The sequence below is a fragment of the Haemaphysalis longicornis genome, unplaced genomic scaffold (genome assembly GCF_048455015.1).
Source record: "Haemaphysalis longicornis isolate Haplotype H1 unplaced genomic scaffold, Haemaphysalis longicornis Haplotype H1 scaffold_2, whole genome shotgun sequence".
NCBI classification, from domain to species: domain Eukaryota; kingdom Metazoa; phylum Arthropoda; class Arachnida; order Ixodida; family Ixodidae; genus Haemaphysalis; species Haemaphysalis longicornis.
The window spans coordinates 67825440-67833103 of record NW_027526295.1 but is presented as its reverse complement, the minus strand read 5'-3'; the positions used below and the strand labels follow the sequence as shown (position 1 = coordinate 67833103).

Sequence of the window (7664 nt, the reverse complement as noted above, 5' to 3'; positions counted from 1 at the left end):
TGCTAGGCGGAGAAATTACCCGCTAAACTTTTCGATTGGGGGGGTTTAACGCGCCGACGCAACGCAGGCGATGAGGCGCGCCGTAGTGGAGGGCTCCGGATTAATTTTGACCACCTGGGGATCTTTAACGTGCGCCGAAATCTCGTACACACGGGCGTTTTTGCTTTTCGCCTCCCTCAGAAAAGCGGCCGCCGCGGCCGGGAAACCCGCTAAACTTTTCAGTGAACAGCATCTATACTGTTTCTACATTTTTTCAGCGCGGCCCAGCATAATCTGGTCAACCGGCAGTTTGTAATGGTTTTCATGCTACTGTTTTTTTCTTGCCTAGGAATGTTTCCCTACTTTTTCTTCTCACCATCAGTTTTTTTTTTTCATTTTCTCATAGGTGCGTCTCTATTTGGATGCAAGTAGAAACAGAAAAAATCAAACGGAAGAAAAGTTGCAACGAGTATTACACGTGCTGATACGCATGCAGCCTGTGTCTGTTACCTGTATACTGGTTATTCATCCCTTAGAGTAAACAGGTTTTCTATAGCGATTACTCGTCTGCCCGGATAGCTCAGTCGGTAGAGCGTTAGGCTTTTAACCTAACGGTCCGGGGTTCGAGCCCCCGTTCGGGCGTTTATTTTTTAAAAAGAGATCAGACGCAAAAATTTTAGATCTTGTTTTTTTTTAGCGATAAGTAGCTAATGGCCCATTTATCACGTGTGGAAACCTCATTTGCTTCAGCGCACGGCGGTTGATAATTAGATATGATTTTAATGGGACCAGTCCCAGTTTAGGTTCCAGCGGGTGCCGCGAAACTTTGGATTTTGTATAAACAAAGCTGGCGACGTGACTGTCTGACGGGTCTCACAGAGCAGAGTAGCCGTAGCAGCACTGTCGATTCCTCCATTCCGTGTCGGTTTCTGCTAATACTCCTACGTACTGATCTGGTCAGCCGCTTAAAGGGGCCTTTAATAGGCTTCTGAAGGTCGCCATTTCAATCGTACAATCGCTGGAGTACCCCTTCACGACAACATATACGAAATATTACACCTCTACGTAAAGCAGGGACCGCACAAACACGCAACAAAGATCCTTTCCTTCTTTCCTTGCTCACCTACCGCTTCCTTGCCGCCACACTGCCGCGCTCTGACGTGCGACAGACTGCTTGTGACGCACCGTGTGGCGCACGAAGCTCTGAACAGTACGGCTGCGCTATTGGTGGGCCCCGTTAAAGGGTGTAGCCAATCAGCGTTCCCGGCTCTGGGGGAAACGTCGCGACGGGGTATCCAAAATGGAAGACGGGACGATGATCGGGACGTCACGTAAGCGCGCGCGTCTGGAGGAAAAAGCCGATCCGGGCCCATTAGTGTCTCTTCAGAACATCTTTTCCCGTGCCGATGAGACTACGAAGGTGCTTTGTAAAAGGCGAAGCAGTTTATAACGCCAGTCACACAGTGTTTTGAGGCATCAGGGAGGCCAAAGATGACATGCATCGATGAATTACCTGCAACCGAATGGCGTCACCAGCCAACCGCACTGCGTGAACGTTTGTTGGCACTGCAGGTTCTTCAAAGGATGTTACACTTCTATCCATGCTCGTAAAATTGTTCAAGCACACTATAGGAATATTTATCAGGCGCCAAGCAGAGCTCGGTAGACGCAACCGAGCACAGCGTTTTGTTATTGCCACTTGCGCAATTGTGTCGGGTTAAGTGCGAATAATGCGAGTAAATTATAATTTTTGGGATGTTTTTACAAGGAAAGATCCAACGGCGTTCATGCAGGTTACAGGTAATAATAAAAATACCGAAACTAAATATCAAACGCTGACGCCTCTGCGGCAGGGCCTGTTACATCAGCTGTGCAGTGCTCTCAGCGCGCTGTCGGAAAAGACGATGCCGCAATAACAAGTTTATTTACAAATACCTACATCGCACATTCCTAGGGGGGGGGGGGGCGGGGGGGTGAGAAAGAAAAAAAAGCAGCAAATTCAAAACAGTAATCACACATAATGTTAGAAAGAGAACGAAGCACAAACAACCCAACAAATCACAAAATGCAACTGAAATGCAGCATTTATTAAAAGAAACCAGTGCGTTGATAAAAGAACAATGACGTTCTCCTGTTGGTTCTTGGCTTCACTTTCTTCTCGTGCGTGCGCATAGGAATGTTATGTGAAGGCACGGTGCCTTTCTTCAACCGCAGTTTCAGTGACTGCAAACCATCTATTAATAAACGACACACTCAACTTACACGAAAAACACACCATCAATAACGAGAGAGCGAACTAAACTTACGGATATTGCTCCAGAAGAAGTCAGCTTTCGTGAAGTGACTACTGCTAACCCCATTGTGTTGCTGACACCTTTTCCAATACGGAGCATAGTTATCGAAACCTTTCGGGCTTTCTAATCTCTACGAAAGGTATGAACACTGGCTTTTCCCGGCACTGAGCGATTTCTATACTGCGGTACACAGCACATTCGATTGCTTTTTGGTTTTACGTTCTCAATCCCCACGTTTCCGAACGCTCCGGCTGCCTTCGCCCGGGACGCCGATCATCTACAAACAGCTTCAGAAAAACGGCGCGCGGCGGCGCCACCGTTGCTGGAAAGTGCTGTTATGTGCTTTTGCGTCCATCAGTTGTTGAGAGGACTGGCAAAACACGGGAATTGAGTGCTTGTGGAGTGACAAATGTGGGAAATTCCGCATCGGAAGACAGCTGTCGAGGCCAGAATATTTGATTCTTCCAACAGAAGGTAAGTGATAATGTTGCAATAAAGGTGTTACCTATAACGTTGCTGTGCGGTTGCCTCCTAACATTATAATAATGTTTACATTTTTACATCCCATTAATGTTCTGCCGTGAACATGCTGTGAACGTTATTATAATGTTTGAATTTTTACATTACTTTAATGTTGAGTCCTGAGCATTGTAATAACGTTACCATTTCTAACATTGGTCATATGTTGTTTCCTGAACATGCCCTGAACATTGTTATAATGTTTATATATTTACATTACTTTAATGTTGAGTCATAAGCATTGTAATAACATTAGCATTTCTAACATTGGTTTTTAGTTGTTTCCTAAACGTTAAATAAATGTTGGGAACAAAACGTTAACATACATGTTTGTTTTCAACGTAAAAATAACGTTTCTAACATAACATAAACATTGAAGGTTTTTTTTAAACGTTACATAAACATTGCCACGTAACATTTAACGTTATTTAAACTTTCGCAACTTCCAGATAACGTTATTCTAATGTTCTGTGCTACTTGGGTAGTGGAATGTTGTGAACACATTGCTTTGATCTTTTCTTGTAAGGAGGCAGTTGCACCGTTTCTCCGGGAGTTGCCGCTGGTGAGCTTAAAATGAAAGTTGTACCCCAAATGTGTCTCGTCGTTCTTTGTTCCCTATCATCGCTTAATGTTTGCAAATGTGGGTATGCAAGTGTTCATCTCATTTTTAACCTCAATTGCCATTTTGTTTTGCACACTGAAGCAGCCCGTTCAGTGTGTCTTTTTACTTGTGTAAAATTTGATTGTTTGAATATTTATGAGAGCCACAGAATGGTCTATGAGAAAGGGGAGACGTTTATTACATACGTGAATTTCTATGTACACAAGAACAAATGTAGGCACACGTCTTAGAGAGACGAGATTGTCAGTCTCTGATTCCTAAAGCAGTCGAGCTCATGTTACATTTTAACCACCCACAACTGCCAATAATATGCTATCACCTCGTGGCAAGGCAAGCTGTCGAGTATGCTGTACTCTGTCACCTTCCTGTTGCTTGTCCTGCCTTTCCAGCCTTCACAAATAAAAGTCATGACTCGCTGTCGGGCAATCCCAAATACAAACGTGGCAGTATTTTGATTCTTGTGGCTAGACCACGTCTTTGCACTAAAGGTGGCCTGTCAATAAACACTTCGAAACCCATGCTACAACTGCCACCAAAGTTCCAAATGCCTGTATGAAGCACGTGGGCACGGTGTGCCGTAGGTATCCTTGTTCTGGTCCCTTTGAAATGTAAGAAGGTGCACATACACATTGAGCCCCCAGCGTTCCACAATCCTTGTCCGAGTCGCTTGACTGACCTGCAGAAAAGGGGAGGGGCTATGTAAATAGTGGCATAGTTGCACGTCTTGTCCTCAAATACAACTACAAGCTAAACCATTTTGTTTTGAACGTCCTGTTATGTGTGTACATCTTTCACAATCACTGTAGTGCTGACCCTGCAAATAAAATGGCAGCCAGTAAGAAAAAAAGAAACATAAAATTCCCCCGCATTTCCCCGAGGGGGAGAATGTGAAAGTGCGAATGCACGGTTGTCGGCCCGCTTGCGGCGCTTGCGCTCGGCCCCCGCAGCCCACCGCCTCGCCGCCTTCTCTTCCATCTCTTCCATCGGGTTTGTAGTATCACGTGTACACTACGCAGTTATCAAGCCGCTATAACGCCGCTGAGTCGCCAATGCACGCCGCTGACGACGTAGTTTGAATGCGTTAAAGATATAAGGCGCGTTCTGACACCGATATCAGCGTCGCGTCCGTGGCTTATTCGGTAGAGCGTCGGGCTGCGGCCCGAAAGTCCTCGGATCGAAACCTGGCACCGGATGCTGTTTCTTTATTAAATATAGAGGAGCACTGCGGACGCCGACGCCGGCGGTGGATGGTTTGGGGTCGCTTATAAAGTGCATTCGCACTTAAAACACTTCACTGCAATAAATTACGACCTCTACCCAGACAACGCACATACATCCTAGGTAAGTGCCAGGGATGTCCACCTGGGAGTTCGGGAACTCCCAGGGACATCCCACTTAAGTTCCAAAAACATCCCAAGTGATACAAAAAAAGACCTCGCTGGGATGTCCCAGACTAGGACTTTGCTGGGGGGTCTGACATCCCATGTAGAACAAAGAAAGGTCATTTTTGGGATGTTCCAAAAAGGTGCTTGTAGGTCCTTTTCAGGACACGTTTGATTATGCTTGTGGTTATAGCTCAACATTCCAATGCAATGGAGCTTTTCCTCCACTCAAGTGCACAATTAGAACTCTGCAAAACCTTGCAAAACCATTTTATTGGACGAATTTCGTACATAACAGAGATCAGTGGCAAAATCAAGCAGCACCTAAGTCTTAAAGGTACACCATACACTTTTAATAAGAGTTGTCTCTTCTCTTTTACATCAGAAATGTGCCATGCACCTGAATAATTCATTTACAAAACAGAGTGAGCCTAATTTCTAAGCAATTTATGGCATAAAGAATAAGGTCTGAAAGTGCTGTACTTTATGAAATACCAAAAGGTGAAACATGTTTCACGACACAGGAAAAGCACATTAGTGCACAGAAAGTTACTGAAAACCATTAAAAGGGCCATGCAGACAAAACAAAAGTTTGGTTCATTAGAAAGATTGCCTCGATAGAAACATTTTGACACGACTTTAAAGGGGCCATGAAGACAAAATACAAGTTTGTTTTATTCGAAAGATTTCGTGTTCTATAGTGCCCCCAGTACTTGTCCAGAAGCAAACGATGCTTTGTTCACTGCGAAATTAATCAATTTAAGCTAAAATTTTTGTTTTCACGCCAAAACGTGTGTTTGAATGACGTTTGATATAAGAGCAGGTCTTTCAGCTAAAGTTGGTGTGGAGCGGAGACTTGTTTACTGTTAGTTGACCTAGATGGCGCCACCACACCACGGAAAACAGTCTTATGTTTTTGGTTTGTTTGTGACCGTATTTAAACATGGCTTGTTTTTATTCACGGAGAAAATAATCATTTTGTAAAACATGGTGCTCGCTCGACAAATATGGTCACGTAAGACACCGTCGCTTGCGTCAGTTGGCCAGTGTTGTCTGAGACAATTCCAAAGCCCCGCAGTGCTATGCATCTAAATGAAGCATAGTGCGTGCAGTACCAACAGCAGTACGCAGAGGTACTTCAATGTTTACGTGTGCTTTCCTAACTTCCACTGTTTGTCCTACCATTCTTACCGATAAAAAAAAGAATGTGCCCTAAATTTAAATGAAAATAGCTCTTTGGGCATGCTTATGAACTCTGCCTAATTTGCGTTTGCCGGCCTCAGCCAATCGCACAGCTCGGCATATGGCATCATAGGTTCTGCTGCAGTAAATGAGCTAGTGGGTCGCATGGACATTCCCTTTTTTTCCTAATTATGTAGCTTATTTGAGTGAAGTTTATGTTAAAAGTGGTGTCAACCTGATTCTACCGAGGCAATCTTTTGAAGGAACCAAACTTGACCTGTCTCCATGGCCCTTTTAAATGTAAACGTTGCTCAAATAAGCTACATAATTAAAAAAAGGGAATTGCCATGTGACCCACTAGCTCACTTCCCACACTAGGGCACATGACACCATACACACAGCCGTGCGATTGGCTGAGGGCAGCAAAAGCAAACGCAAGTTAGGCAGGGCTTATAAGCTTGCAGAATAAGCTATTTTCGCTTAAGTGTAATGCATATTCATTTTAAAGCAGTAAGAATGGTCGGGTGAAACAATGGAAGTTACAAAAGAAGAACCAGTGCGTACTGCTGTTAACTATTGCAAAAAAGAAACCAGCGGCAAGCACACGCAGGACAAGAGAAGGAGGGACACAAACACAACACAAACACAAACATACCAGCGTTGTGTTTGTGTCCCTCCTTCTCTTGTCCTGCGTGTGCTTGCCGCTGGTTTCTTTTTTGCAACAGTATGAACCAACAAGCCCAGCATTTCACTCTCTTGCTGTTAACTACTGCGCACACTATGCTTGTTATAGCAGCACAGCACTGTGGCGCTTTGGGGTTGTCTCAGACGACACTGGCCGAGCGGTGTAAGCGACATTGTCTTACGTTACCCCAATTGTAGACGTACGCCATGTTTCACGAAGCAATTAGTACCTACCGTAATAAAACCAAGCCAGGTGCAAATACAGTCAAAAACAAAGCAAATGTGAAGACAGCATGGTGGCGATATTTAAGAGGATTGATGGTAAACAAGGCTCCGCAGTCCGCTGCAGGCAGGACGGCGACTTGAAATTAGCTTGAATACCCTTCCTTGTGATGTCATGGCAGACGTGACAAAACACACGATTTGGCGGGAGAATCAAAATTTTAACTTGAACTGATTAATTTCTTGGCGAATAAAGCATCATTTGCTGCCCGACACGTGCAAAGGGCACTACAAAACCCCAAATCTTTCGAAGAAAACAAGCTTGATTTTGTCTGCATGGCCCTTTAATGTGGCAGTCACACTCCCTCAGGCCGCGCGGCCACTTTTGAACAATACGGGGCTAACGTAAGGCATCGCTTTGCACCACACACATAGAAATCATTCGAAAGGGCAGCTGATCTAGTTCTGATTGATATAAAATACTAGTTCTAAAACCTACTGCAAATGAAAAAAAAATTTATAGAATAAAATTTTGGATCACATGTACCTACATTCGAAAAGAATTATGTAGAACTATTCAACGTAAAGGGAGGACATTTGCTGTGTGCTTAGAAGACATGCCAATTGGCCACATGATGACAAATTTGTTCTCTGCCAAATAGGTTTTCACCTGTCTGCTAAAAGGCAAATAAAAGCTAACAGAAGAAAATTGATGAACAGGGTAACATTACACGGCTTAGAGCAGAATAACACTTTGCACGTGTTGGCTGTATGCATATT

The 7664-nt window shown here is 44.2% G+C and overlaps 1 non-coding gene across 1 annotated transcript; it reads left to right on the top strand.

Moving 5' to 3' along the window:
- The first annotated feature begins 548 nt into the window (after positions 1-548).
- Positions 549-621, top strand: Trnak-uuu (transfer RNA lysine (anticodon UUU)). Its single transcript has one exon. It is a non-coding gene; the product is annotated as a tRNA-Lys (tRNA).
- The last annotated feature ends 7043 nt before the right edge of the window (positions 622-7664 follow it).